This window comes from Saimiri boliviensis, chromosome 7, assembly GCF_048565385.1.
Source record: "Saimiri boliviensis isolate mSaiBol1 chromosome 7, mSaiBol1.pri, whole genome shotgun sequence".
Classification (NCBI taxonomy): Eukaryota; Metazoa; Chordata; class Mammalia; order Primates; family Cebidae; genus Saimiri; species Saimiri boliviensis.
Genome location: NC_133455.1, coordinates 123433215 through 123446710, shown reverse-complemented (window position 1 = coordinate 123446710; position 13496 = coordinate 123433215). Strand labels below are relative to the sequence as shown.

Here is a 13496-nt window from a genome sequence, read left to right as displayed (position 1 = left end):
TCTAGCAAATTTCAAGTATACAATACAGCATTAACTCAAGTCCTCATGGATCTCTAGGACTTACCAACTTATCTGCGTTGTAACTGCAATGTTGTACCCTTGGACCAATATTTCCCTGTTCCCCCACCTACAGCCCCTTGAAAGCACCATTCTTCTGTTTCTCTGAATTCAATTGTTTAGATTCCACATATATGATCATAAATTTGCCTTTCTCTGTTGGCTTGCCTCACTTAGCATAATGCCCTTAATGTTTGAGGTTGACCCATGTTGTCACAAATATTAGATTTGCTCCTTTTTATGGATAAATTATATTCTATTGTGTATATGCACACGCACGCCCATGTGCGCGCGCACACACACACACACACACACACACACACACCATAGTTTCCTTAGCCATTAATCTACTGATGGACACCTATGCTGCTTCCATGTCTTGGTAATTGTGAATACTGCTGCTGTGAGCATGGGTGTGTGACATCTCTTTGAGCTACTGATCATGTTTCCTTCAGACATATACCTAGAAGTGGAATTGCTGGATCATATGGTAGTTCTGTTTTTAGTTTTTTGAGGAACTTCCATCCCACTTTCAGCTTTTAGTCCTTGACTTCCATCTTGAGTCCCAGCAGCCCAGCAAAGTGTCTAGTACATCAGTGGGGGTAAAAAATGTTTCTTAATTAAATAATGGAATTGCCGTATGTAACAGAATTTATTGAAAATATGGCAGAATGTGTCCAGTCTGGGAACAGGACTGAATACCAAGAAAAGGTAGAGAGAAAAGTGTGTGTGTGTGTGTGTGTGTGTGTGTGTGTGTGTGTGTTCTGAAAGTTTGGGAATGTTGTAGTAAGGACAGTGGGACTGGATTGAAGAATGTGGTCTTGTGGTCTCAGGAACATCTCAGTGCACCTCGCTTAGGATAATCTTAGCTGCAAGTAGCAAAAACCCACAACTCAATGGATTTAAAGAAGGATATGTATTATGTGTGTAATAAGAAGTCTGGAGGAAGGGTGATGTTGGTGTTTTCTGATCCAGTGGTCAACCATGTCATTAAGGGCCTGGGTTCATGCTTTCTGTTCTGTCTCAGGCTTCCCTCTCATGGTTGTAAAATGGCTGCAGAAGTTCTAATCAACATATTAGATGGCGCAGCACCTAGCAGAAGGAAAGAGCCAGGAAAACACTTCCCCGAGCACCCCTAGCAGGGCTCCTCTCATGTCTTAACAACCAGAGGTGGGGTAGAGGCTCCCCAACCCTATCCACTGTCAAGAAGCCTGCATTGTCTTGGCTGGATAAGGCCTCTGAGCCGGTACCCTTGGACTCTCAGATCACCCAGATCTCATGTGTTTTGCTTGTCAGATTCATTGAGAGCTGCAGAATAGGCTCAATATCCCACAGATCTGCTGCTCTGACTGGGACAAAACAGCTGATAAGAAACTAATGGGCTGGGCATGGTGGCTCACGCCTGTAATTCCAGCACTTTGGGAGGCTGAGGAGGGCGGATCATGAGGTCAGGAGATCGAGACCATCCTGGCCAACATGGTGAAACCCCGTCTCTACTAAAATACAAAAAAATTAACCGGGTGTGGTGGTGTGCGCCTGTAGTCCCAGCACTCAGGAGGCTGAGGCAGAGGAATCGCTTGAAATCAGGGAGTGGAGGTTGCAGTGAGCCAAGATTGTGCCGCTGTACTCTAGCCTGGGGACAGAGCAAGACTCCGTCTCAAAAAAAAGAAACTGAGGGGAGTGACTTTACTGGGGGTGGCAGGTCACTGTCCCGAGTGAACAGAACTGGAACTCTGCTAGAAAGGAGGAAAGAATAAATGGATGCTGCTTAAGCCAGCAGCAGTGTCTGCCTCGAAGCCCAACCCAGATAATCTAAAATGAATTGCTTGAAGTCAAAGTGAGGAACCTTTTCCTCTCTCTGTTCTAACAGCAGGTCATGCCCTGACCACAGCTGCCCTTCAGGAGCCTGGCACAGAGCCACCTGGGGTCATCGGGCTGTTTGTCAAGGGTGGAGCAGCAGCAACTTGCCTTCTTCCATGAGCCCAGACAAAGCCTCCACTGGGCGCTCAGCAGAAGAGAAACCCTGCGGAAGCCAGAGTCAAGAGTGCTGGGATCCAGCAGAAGTGCCTGCAGAATCCAGCCAAGGTGTGCTGCCTCCTCTCCTGCCAGGTGTGTGGCTGGACACGAGTCTTGCTGATGGTAAGAATCAGAGTTCCTGGATGTAGAGGGTACTGGGAACAGCCACTTGCGCGATGGCTGGGCCAAACAAACACATGTTCTGAATGAGGATAAAGAAAGCAGCATTTCTGCCAAGGGTCTCTGATTTTCTGTAGCCTGCCCCTGGCTAGAAAACTGTCAGTTCAACAAAGTGGACTCTCAGACCACCTGGATCTCATGTGTTTGGCTCGTCAGATTCATTGGGAGCTGCAGAATAGGCTCAACACCCCACAGGGTCTCCTTCTCTGACTGGGACAAAAGAGCTGATACGAAACTGAAGGGAGCAACTTCGCCAGGGGTGGCAGACAATTCTGGCCAGGAATGGTTGTCCACAATGGGCAAGAAGTGTGGGCTCCATGCCAGGAGCAGTGACGACAGTTTCTAGAAATTGTCTAATAGCCTGACATCCTAAATAATGTCCTGAAGAGCTGGAAAAGCAGTTCTTCCAGACACATGCAGGGATCAGCAAGATGCGGTAAAAAGTTGAATCCAGCTGGGAGCACAGTGCACCTTAGTTAAGAGTGGCCTCTATGACATCTGCTGGTCATGGGTGAGGCTTGGGGGAAGATAATGCTAATTTGGCCATTATTACATGTGTCTTTCTTGAATCTTCTATCAGATTGTCAACTCCCTGAGGGCAGTAATGGAATGTTTTATTTCTCTTGCATTCTTCACAAGGTGGAGTACTGTTTATTGGTTAAGTAGTTGATGTGTTCTGATACAATCAACCTGACCAGGCCAGGTCCTAGAATCTTCATTCATGAAAGCAGAGTTGTCACCAATGTCTGTTAGGCACCTGCTGAGGAGGAGCAGTGGTGGGTACTTTTGCCACGTGAGTTGGCCTGAGGTTGCTGGATTTATGAATTTCCTAGGACTGCCATAACAAAGTGCCACCAACTGGGTGATTAACAGAAGTGTCAGGTCTCCCAGTTCTAGAGGCAGAGGTCTGCAACCAAGATGTCAGCAGGGCCATGATCTCTCTGTGGTATACAGGAGGCCCCTCCTTGGCTCACCCTGGCTTTGATGGTTTGCCAACCGACTTTGGTCTTCTTTGGCTTGCAGTGGCGTCACTCCGGTCTCTGCCTTCGTCATCACATGGCATTCTCCCTGTGTGTGTGTGTGTGTGTGTGTGTGTGTGTGTGTGTGTGTCTTCAAATATTCCCATTTTTATGAGGACACTGGCCATCTTGGACTAGGAACCGCCCTACTCCCGTATGACCTCATCTTAATTCATTACATCTTCAGCAACCCTGTTTCCAAAAAGGTTACATTCTGAGGTACATGTGTCTTGTTTTGGAGATCACAGTTCAAGCCATGACACTAAGTGAGTTCTTTCACAGTGACAGGACCAGGGACATACAAAGGGCCGGGGTGAATATGAATGGCATTCCGTGGTGCTGCCTGAAAGTGACTGGCAGAGTGCCAGCGGGGGAGCATGTCCTCTGTTCTCAGCATTCTCTGGGGAAGTGTGCTGAGCTGGGGCCCATCTGGACACGCTGGATGCTGTGCTCCAGAGGAGGAACTGCACCACCTGTCACTCTCCTTTGTATGGGATGAGTGAGGCAGAGCCATGACAGAGGGGAACAGACTACTGGGGTTCCAGACAACCTTAATGGTTGAGGAATGCCAGGAAATTCCATCTGCCCAGCAGCACCTGGTGACCTTGGGGCTCCTCAGTTTCCTGGGAAGTTGAGTTTTGGAGCAGCCTCTCCCATAGAAGCTGGAGGGCATCACTTTCCCCCTAGAGGCGGTGGGGGCTGCTGGGCCCAATTAGCTCATTGCTAGGCAATCCAAAGAGAGTTCCCGACACCAGATCCTGAACAACCTACTTGTCTTCAAACAAAGTAGAAGACAAGTAAGTTGTTGGACCCAATGCTGCCAACTTTTCTGCCTCTCTGGTTTCGGAGCCCTAAGTGCAAAAGTTGCAGCCTGGAAACCTGCAGGGTGTTTGTAGCCTGGAGATGTTTTCTTCCCAGTAGCTGGTGTACACAGTGTTTTTGTACTATTTTTCAAATAAGCAATACATTCGTGTGGTTCAAAAATTAAAGCGCTACAGAAAGGTATCCAGTGAAATCTTATCTCTGCCCCCATTGGCCAGTCCTGCCCTGCCCTCCCTGTAACCACTTTTATTAGTTTCCTATACAACCTTACAGGATTTCTTTTTGCAGATAAAAGTCGGTACAAATATATATCTGCCTCCATTCCTCCATTTCTTCCATAATTCCAGCAGACTATACACAGTATTTTTAACCTTGCTTTTTTCACTTAATTTTTCTTGGTGATCTTTCCTTCTCAGTACATGGAGAGGGTCCTCATTCTTTTTTTCAGGGGCATAGTATCCCATTGTATGGATTTACCATAGTTTAACAATCCCCTGCTGATGGACACAGGCTGTTTTTAGTCATTTGCTGTTAATATTATGAGAAACACTGTACAAAACACACCTGCCATTTTATGTTGACCCTGAACATGTGTAACATTGAACAATTCTGAAGAATCTTTGGATTATCAAAAGAACTGGAAAACACCCGGCTGCCGGCTGGGTTGGGTAGCAGCTGTCTTTTTTTTTTTTTTTTTTTTTTTGAGATGGAGTCTTGCTCTGTCACCAGGCTGGAGCACAGTGGCGCAGTCTCGGCTCACTGCAACCTCCGCTTCCTGGGTTCAAGCGATTCTTCCGCCTCAGCCTCCTGAGTAGCTGGGACTACAGGGGCGTGCCAAACACCCGGCTAATTTTCGCATTTTTAGTAGAGACGGGGTTTCACCATGTTGGCCAGGATGGTCTCGACTCCTTGATCTCACAATCCACCCGCCTCGGCCTCCCAAAGTGTTGGGATTACAGGCGTGAGCCACGCCGCCCAGCCTTTTAAGGAGACCTCCCTGCCCCGCCCCTGGAGTCTTCCCCACCATGTCTCGCTGACCCTTTTGCGTTCAGCCTGAGTGTTGACTGCCATCTAGCAACACTGTGCTCTTTCTTTCATAGGAGATGAAGGAGGAAGGGAAACCACTCACGTACTCATGTCTCTTCAAGGGGGAAACTGAAAGCTAGGGAGGCCGTCTTTTTCCAGCAGAGAGAAGAGGTCAGACTCGATATGAAAGCGATTCTGCTTCATCGGCCCCTGACCACTCGGCCCACTTCTGTTACTCTTCTGCCTGCTTGAGTTTGCAGCCCCTGCCTTGCTATGTCCAGGCCTTCCTCTCAGGAGCTGGAAAGTGGAAGGGAAAGAACTCTGCTCTCTTCCTGCTTTAGCGTCCTGCCTGAGTAGCTGGATGGAGATCAGCAGTAAAAATGAAATATGAGACAGTCAGAAGTGTTGTTCTATTGCATGGATTGTTTCAGCAGACCACCACTGCCCCCCCACCCCGACCCTGAGACAGTGGTAGCACTACCTCCCTTTTCTAGACAAGGGAACGGTAGCAGAGTGAAGCGGCTTCACCAAGACTCATAACTCATACACAGGACTAGGATCTGAACCCAGGTTTTTCTGTCTCTACAACCTGACATTTTAGCCAATCTATCATGCTGCTTCCAAAGTCTTTTTTAAAAAGGTGTGGTTTACAATTACGCCTCTCACCTTTTAAGTGTGTCGTCACTGATGCCACGGTGGTGATGGTCATGACAAAGATAAGAGCAGCTCCGAAAATGGGTGAGATGGCGACACGCTGCAAAGAAGGTGGGTGACAATACGTATATGGTCTAATTAACGTGATGGCTGTTCCTTGATGGCTTTCCCATTTTATAGAGTGGGATTGGCTCCCCTGACCTTTTTGCTCTTTCAGTCCAAAAATGTGTATTGAGCAACTTCTGAATGGCAGGCAGCGTGCTCAGTGTGAGTGAGAACCCTGGTGCCTGAAGGCTAGTTCACATGGGTCAACAGAAAGCTACAATGCCACCAGGTATGTGTGGTATTGGTGACTTGGATGTGTCCAGAATGTGATAAAAGAGACAGATACACCATGGAGCAACCGTGGACCACAAGGTGGGTGCTTCCAGCTGTCTTGGGTCCTCATGATTTTACATTACTTGGTGAAGGAAGTGGAGCCCGGAAGTGGTGGCTATGAGCTAAGGTATTGAGCCATCCTTTTGCCCGCACCCCAGGATGAATGTGACCACAGCTAGCAGCTCTCTGGAGCCCACTCGGGGTTGAAAGGTGGGCCGAAGGAAACCTCCCTCCCTTTGCCGCTCCATTTCAGCTTTTCTCATTCCTGGCCATTTGCTCATCCTGTAAGCTGGGCCGGGGGGTCTCCCAAAGGGGCACTCAGCCTGGAAGTTAGCATTCTTCCAGTGGGGCTAAATCTTCTTTCCTGCTGAAGAAATTCTAAACCCAACCAGTTGGAAGAGGAAGAGTTCAGGGGTGAGGGGAGGGTGGGGCCAGGAGGGCACGTTCCATCTGATCTCTGACATCACACCTCAGCAAGAGGCCTTGCCCACCCAGGCTTCTCATCACCATGCTTTGTTGGATTTTTATTGTTGCAGTTTATCTCTCTTCTCCCCCAAGTTTGCATGCAACAGCATCTGTCATTTCTGTGGTTATCTTAGAACAATGGAGGCTTTTGCTTTTTATTTATTCTGTCTCCGAGTGCAGTGCTAACCACAGCAGCCGATGGGAGAGGGGGTGGGGAGGGAGCCAGTTGCTTTTCATTGAAGTGCTATGGTCTTCAGCTGCAGCTGGTGCGAGTGTTGAAATTGTGCAAAACAAAAGTGTTGAAACTCAGTCCCAAGTGACTTATGGGGATCTGTTGCCTGTGCTTCCTATGGAAGAGTAATTAGAAACGAGTTGTTTTCAGGTTGAAAAGGAGAATCCAGAGTCCTGGTAGAATACAGACAGCAGGCACATCCAGGGCCACAGAGAGATATTTGTGCTTCTCTGTGCTGGCAGCTGTGTGCAGGCACAAGGGCAGCAGTCCATACCCTCCTTGTCCTCAAGGAACTTAGTGACAGGAAGGGGAGCAAAATTTACAGTTGACCTACCCTCTTGGGCCTGTTTCCTCATGACAGGAATGAATGAAGTTAGGCTTGATCAGTATTCCTTATTTTTTTATTTTTAGATGGAGGAGGTAGATGTGCAAGTCTGTTACATGGGTATATTGCATAATGCCGAGGTTTGGCCTTCTAACTAGCCCATCACTCAAATAATGAACACAGTATGCAATCGGTGGTTTTTCAACCCTTGTCTGATGAGTGTTTCTAATGGGATCAGTGCTGTCCCCTAGAATAATGCTTCACACACTTTCAAAGAAGTTAAGTCAAAAGCCCAGGATTTAAGAAATGGTTGTTTCAGGAAGAGAAGCCTAAATAGAATAAAGGCAAAAACCTTGAAGTGATGGAACAATTTCCTTGTTTCATGCGTTCTGTCTAGATTAGAGCGTTTCGAAATATACCTTTAACTGAAAAGGGCACAGTGCAATATGCAGTTACTGCAAAGCAGGGAGCCCATGTGCAGGTCTGTAACGGGGAATTTGAGATTGCATCTAACAGATGTAGAACTGGATACTATTTAAATTAGCAGAGGCACCCCAAACTTGTTTATAAAAGCTTCTTTAAAAGTAATTAAGATTCTTATCACACATACTTATATTTGTAATACAATGATAAGAAATCTCTTGAGAAAATTAGCTATCATGGTTGTTTGGGGTTGCCTTTTGTTCTTCCCTCTTAATCTGATATTCTCCTTCAAGATCTACCAAACAACTTTTCCCAATCCTTTCTCCTCTTCTCACTGCCTGTACTAAAAGGATGTCATTTTAAAGGCTCTTTTTTTTTTTTTTTTTTTTTTTTAAATCAAAACAGAGTCTTGCTTTGTCATCAAACTGGAGTGCAGTGGCATGATCTCGGCTCACCGCAACCTCTGCCTCCCGGGTTCAAGTGATTCTCCTGCCTCAGCCTCCTGAGTAGCAGGGACTACAGGTGTACACCACCATGCCCGGATAATTTTTGTATTTTTAGTGGCGACTAGGTTTCACCATGTTGGCCATTATGGTCTTGATCTCTTGACCCAGTGATCTGCCTGCCTCAGCCTCCCAAAGTGCTGGGATTACAGGCATGAGCCACCATGCCTGGATGCCTTTTTTTTTTTTTTTTTTTTTTTAAAGACTGAATATATGCCTCCACATGGTGAGATTTCCAGAATGGAAACATGTTTTCTGTGATGCTTTGTCACTGTCCTGCCCCATGTCACAGCATAATAAATTACCATGACACTACCCTTACATGCAAGACTGAGCTCGCGAGACAGGATCCTGTGCTTCCTTGTTTCTCTTCTGGCACATCTGTAGTTTGATCTGGCTTGTTATTTGTACCTCAGGGAAGGTTATTTCCTTCTTCCTGTTGTCATGTACAGCCAGGAATGGGGGTTCTTCTTTCTCATTGTAACACTTTTTTCTTCTAGTGTCCTCCTATATCGCTCTGCTCTTTTATTTCCTTGTACTTCTCATATGAAGTGGCTTCTGTTTGTCTGCTGTTAAATCTAAACTTATCCATGATAGGTAGGTGGAAGCACTGACTACTTCATTATGTGTTCCAGAGCAGTCGTGCATGAGCACTTTTGTATTGAAAGACGTATTATTTTACTAAGAATCGCATTTCTGTGCTGACTTTGGCAGCGCGTATACCAAAATTGGAATAATACAGAGAAGATTAGCATGGCTCCTGCACAGGATGACATGCCAAGTGTGCCATATATGTGTGTGTGTGTATATATATATATATATATATATATATATATATACACACACACACACACATACATATACGTATACATAATATATATACATAAAATATTTTTATTGCATTTCCTTTTTCTCCTTTTATTACAATTAGGGCTACATTATGCATTTGGGTCCACTGGCTTTTCTAGGAATTTTATTTCAGTTGGTAAAGAGGGTTTTTCTAAATATTTGCTATAATAATGGGGCATTGATTGGTTAGGGTGGGGCGTCACTGGATTAAATGATCTCCAAAGTCTCTGACATTCTTTGTGCAACATTTACAAAACAATAGATGGCAGCCTGATTCATGACTCAGTCAGAAAAAAGAAACCCTGGAGGGGAAAGTGATCAGTGCAAGCTGGTGTGATTTATTGATAATGTCTTCTTCAGTGAAGTACTGTCCTGGAGATGTGGCTCTGCTCACCCCTGCCCCACCATCCTGGCTGCGCTTGAGAAACTGGGGAATTGAAGAAAAGAAAATGCCTATTTAATTTCCCATCCAGGATCATGTGAAAACAGATTTCTGGAGTGAAGCCCACACATCTGGAGTGTTTAAAAATCTCCCCAGATGAGCTGATGTATTCCGAGGGTTGAGAATTAGTATGTGCAGAGGGGTGAATGGTAAAAAGATAGGCCCGTGTCCTAATTGCCAGAACTGGTGAATGTGACCTTATTTGGAAAAAAGGAGTCTTTGCAGATGTAATGAAATTACAGATCTTGAGATGAGATCATCCTGGGTTACCTGGGTGGGCCCTCAATTCAGTGACAAGTGTCTTCTTAAAGAGACACACAGAGGGGAGACACAGAGGAGAAGGCCGAGTGAGGACAGAGGCAGACTTGGAGCACTACAGCCTCGAACCAAGGTGCACCTGGAGGGACCAGGGCCGGAAGAAGCGAGGAGCAGATTCTCTCCAGGAGACTTCAGAGGGGATGCAGCCTGGCGGTCACCTCGGTTTAGGACTTCTGGCCTCCAGAACTGTGAGAGAAGAAATCTGTTGCTTTAAGAAACCTGGTTTTTGATAATTTGTTGGCAACCCTTATAGACGAATGCCCTGCCTGATGGGGGGAGGAGATGTGATGACATGGAAGAGACATCTTCCGGAGGGTGGAAGCGAAGTCAGTGAAAGCAGAGAGGACTGGATGGAGGGAAAATCCGAGGCAGGAGGACCATGACGGAACAGCGACGGTTCAAGGGGAACGGGTGCTAATTCTGCAGAGAACCCACCAGAGAACATTTTCTTTTCCTCGGAAAGATGAATTCCTCTCCATTTTCTTCTCTGCATTCTGTCCTGTCTTATTTAGGAAAATAGTGCCTGCTGCACCTCCTTAGACCACAAAAGCCCAAGCAGCCCAGGAAGCAAGCTCACACTCCATTCCACAGCAGCGGGATCCAGTGAAGGGGAAGGTGCGACATGTGAACATGTAGTGTTCCCTTACCCATAATGAGTATAAGGGTGTCTCCCTCCCGGCTGCACTCAGCCCCTCCCCCACACCAGCGGTTTCACCTTACAGTGGTGGCTTTAGGAATGCCAGCAAAGCTATTTGTTTTGCAGCCCCAGAAGGCCTGGGTGATATTGTGGACATCATTGGATGGCCCTGCCCATGTCTTAGAGGTCAGTCCAACCTGCAGATCCCTAAACTAAGTCACATCACTTCTGACAAACTTCTGCTGAGGGACCATTGTCTCCTATCCTCAGACCACCAGGCTGGAATGAGAGCAGCCAACCTGGAAGCACGCACAGTGCTAGCTGTGCTTAGTTAATAACCAGCCAGCTACCTCGGGGAGGCATCTCGCGGGACTCTGCATAATGAAGCGCAGATCCATGCCCCACTTTCTGCAAACTTAAGCAAGTGAAACTTTCATTAACAATGCCCATGAAAGCAGAGTCCTCGCTGACTTTTCCCGGCTGGCTCAGCAGGAGCTGAGAGGGTGTGAGAGTGCTTGTACGAGAACTCACTAATCTCATTACTGGATCCCGTGCGTGCATTTCCCAGGCGTTTTGAACAGTGAACTCAGAAAGGGCCAGCAGTCTGGGAGCAGAAAGGTCACCCTGGGTATAATCTTGCCTTCAGGGTAGAGAAGAAGCAATTAAATGCCGCCTGACAAGAAGAATCGAGGGACTGCGATACACTGAGTGCTGGGCTGGGTGGTGGGGGCCTGAATTGAGAGAGAAGAGGAAACAACTGATGCGTGGTTATTCTTAGTCTTTGGTTGTTAGCTCTGTTGGGGATTTGACATTACCCATTGTCCTAGAAACGAAGGAAGGGCATAGGAACGTCTTCATTTCATTTTCTGGAAGCAACCATCTTTAAAGGAAGGAGGTCTCTTCCTTCTGTGGACACTGCCGTATGACTGACACTGTAAGGTTAGTGGCCACTGATTTAATGTTGAGAGAGAGGCTGCAGAACGGTAAGTACAGGCCCAGATGCACTTCTTGGCCCCAAGGAGGAGCTTTGGGATTCCCTGGATAGGAGGCCCTGGTGGAGGTCATTACAGGCATCCTCCTGCCTACAAGAACCCCAGCATCCTTGCCCATTGTGGGCTTGAGGGAGAAAGGCCTGGCATCTTCAAGTGAGATGCAGGGCTCTATGTGAGCTAGGGAGATGTGAGGCCAGGGAGCTTAGGGAGCAGGATGGAGAGCCGTAACAGGAGTCGCTAAGTCTCACTGGGCACTCAGCTGTCCCTAGGGAGGCCTTAGTCTCTGCGTGCCACCAAGTCAGAGGACCTGTGAAAATGCTTCCGATTGAGCCGACTCCCCCAACCACCACCGCTGACCTCCTCCTATTTATCAGAAAATCCAAACGTTTTTCCAGGGTTGGCTGGAAGAGTGGATAAATCTAACACTAACTGGCCACCTGAACCATGGAGAGAAACAATGTCCTCCAGAGAGCAAGCACCATTAGAAAAGCCCTATCATGGTGGGAAGGCCTAAGGCTGGTTGCTGTCCACTCATAGCTCCAGCCCAGAGAGAGGGCATGCCAGGGACCAGCTGTGTGTCTGTGCTGCAGACATGGCATGCTACTCCGTGCTCAGCACTCTAGTCAAAGCTGCAAGTATTACTGGGAACAAGGCAGACAGTCCTTGGCCTCAGGGAGCTCACAGTCCAGCAGGAGTGATAAGATGTTCACTAGTTGCACCAGGAATTGTTTAATTACAATGGGCGTAAATGCTAAGGAGGAGTGCAAAGTTCCTGAGAATATACAGTCTTTGATGTAGTCTGGAGGATCTTAAAGATCGTCTTGTCCAACCCAATCAATCCACAGATGAGGGAACTGAGGCTCAGAGAAGAGAAGGAAATAGATGAAGAGTACCTATGTAGTCAGTGGCTGAACTGGGATGAGAAAACATTTCTGATTCCCAATTCTGTTTTTGTTTAGTCTAGGGAAATTGATTCCCATTTGTGGTCAGAGGCAGTTGTATCAACATTTTCATGACAGTGTCTGCGTATAGGATTAAAAAAGCCAGTGGATGAGAGAATGGAAGGAGACGATTCACAGCATGGATGGGGGCCTTTGCACAACTCCTCTTCCTGGGAGCTGTTCTAATAAGGCGCGAATGAGCCTCTGTTGGTGCTGTGTGTCCTGTGCTGACATCAGAAATGATAAATGTGTTTGGTGCAGGAACTAAGGAACTCATCAGCCCTCAGCTGTAAGCGCTACCTCCATGCTGCCCCCCAAACACCAGCCTCGCTCCACACTTCATTCTCTGAGTGGCTGTGCCGTTCCAGGTCCCCACAGCCTCTCTCGGGTCTAGTCTCCTTACTTCCTTCTGTTTGACTTCAGCTCCCACACTGTCTGCAGACTGTATGACCTTAGGCGAGTTACCTAAACTTTCTGAACCTCATGTGTAAATGAGTGTGGACAATGAGGGTTATAGGCGGGATCAATTAAGACAACTAAGGTTCCCAGCATAGAGCCTGGTATATATTCCATCTGAACTCCCTAAAATGTGTCAGGTCCTGGAATGCTTGATGACTCCTTATCACCTGAAAAATAATGAATAACCCTGTCAGGATCCAATACATCCAAGAAGATTTTGTTGACTCCTGTTATGTGCTGGGTAGTATGGTTACAGAATGAATGAGCCGTGATCCTTGACCTCAGGGAGCTAAAAATGTAGGTGGGTAGATGTGTACATGAACAAGTCTAATCCAGTGTGGTGAGTGATGCATCAGCAACAATCACAAAAGGCCACGGAAACACAGACAGTGAGCAACTGAGTCAATTTGGCATGGCATTCAAGGCTCTCTAGCCCTCCTGTCTGGTCTCTCACTCTGTCCTTGTGCCAATACACCCTGTCCCCTACTTGCATTTTTCCAAACACATGCTGGACTTCTTCCATCTCCCTCCCGCTCCCCACAGCCCTGGGGGTTAACGTAAACAGAGAACACAGGAAACACTGAAGAAGATAATAAAAATCACCCCTAAACCCAGTAAATAAGATAACCACCATTGATATTGTGGTATATTTCCTTCTAGTCTTTTTTCAGTGTACCTGTCTTTTCTTACTGCCCTTTTCTCACTGTCTTACATTTTAGTTTTTCACATGCATTTATCTCCACAAGACTATAAGCTGT

General features: G+C 46.9%; 1 protein-coding gene and 1 pseudogene across 5 annotated transcripts in view; both read left to right on the top strand.

Moving 5' to 3' along the window:
* CRACR2A (calcium release activated channel regulator 2A) overlaps window positions 1-13496 on the top strand; it is a 136403-nt gene that overhangs the window by 18193 nt on the left and 104714 nt on the right. For 4 of the 5 annotated variants that reach the window (XM_010330035.3, XM_074403400.1, XM_074403401.1 and 1 more), the window contains one exon: window positions 1928-2196. The gene's annotated coding sequence lies outside the window, so the exon portion shown is untranslated. The remainder of the gene's footprint in view (window positions 1-1927; window positions 2197-13496) is intronic. The other variant, XM_074403403.1, reaches the window with a different exon arrangement.
* LOC120360807 (U6 spliceosomal RNA) lies at window positions 8799-8896 on the top strand (annotated as a pseudogene).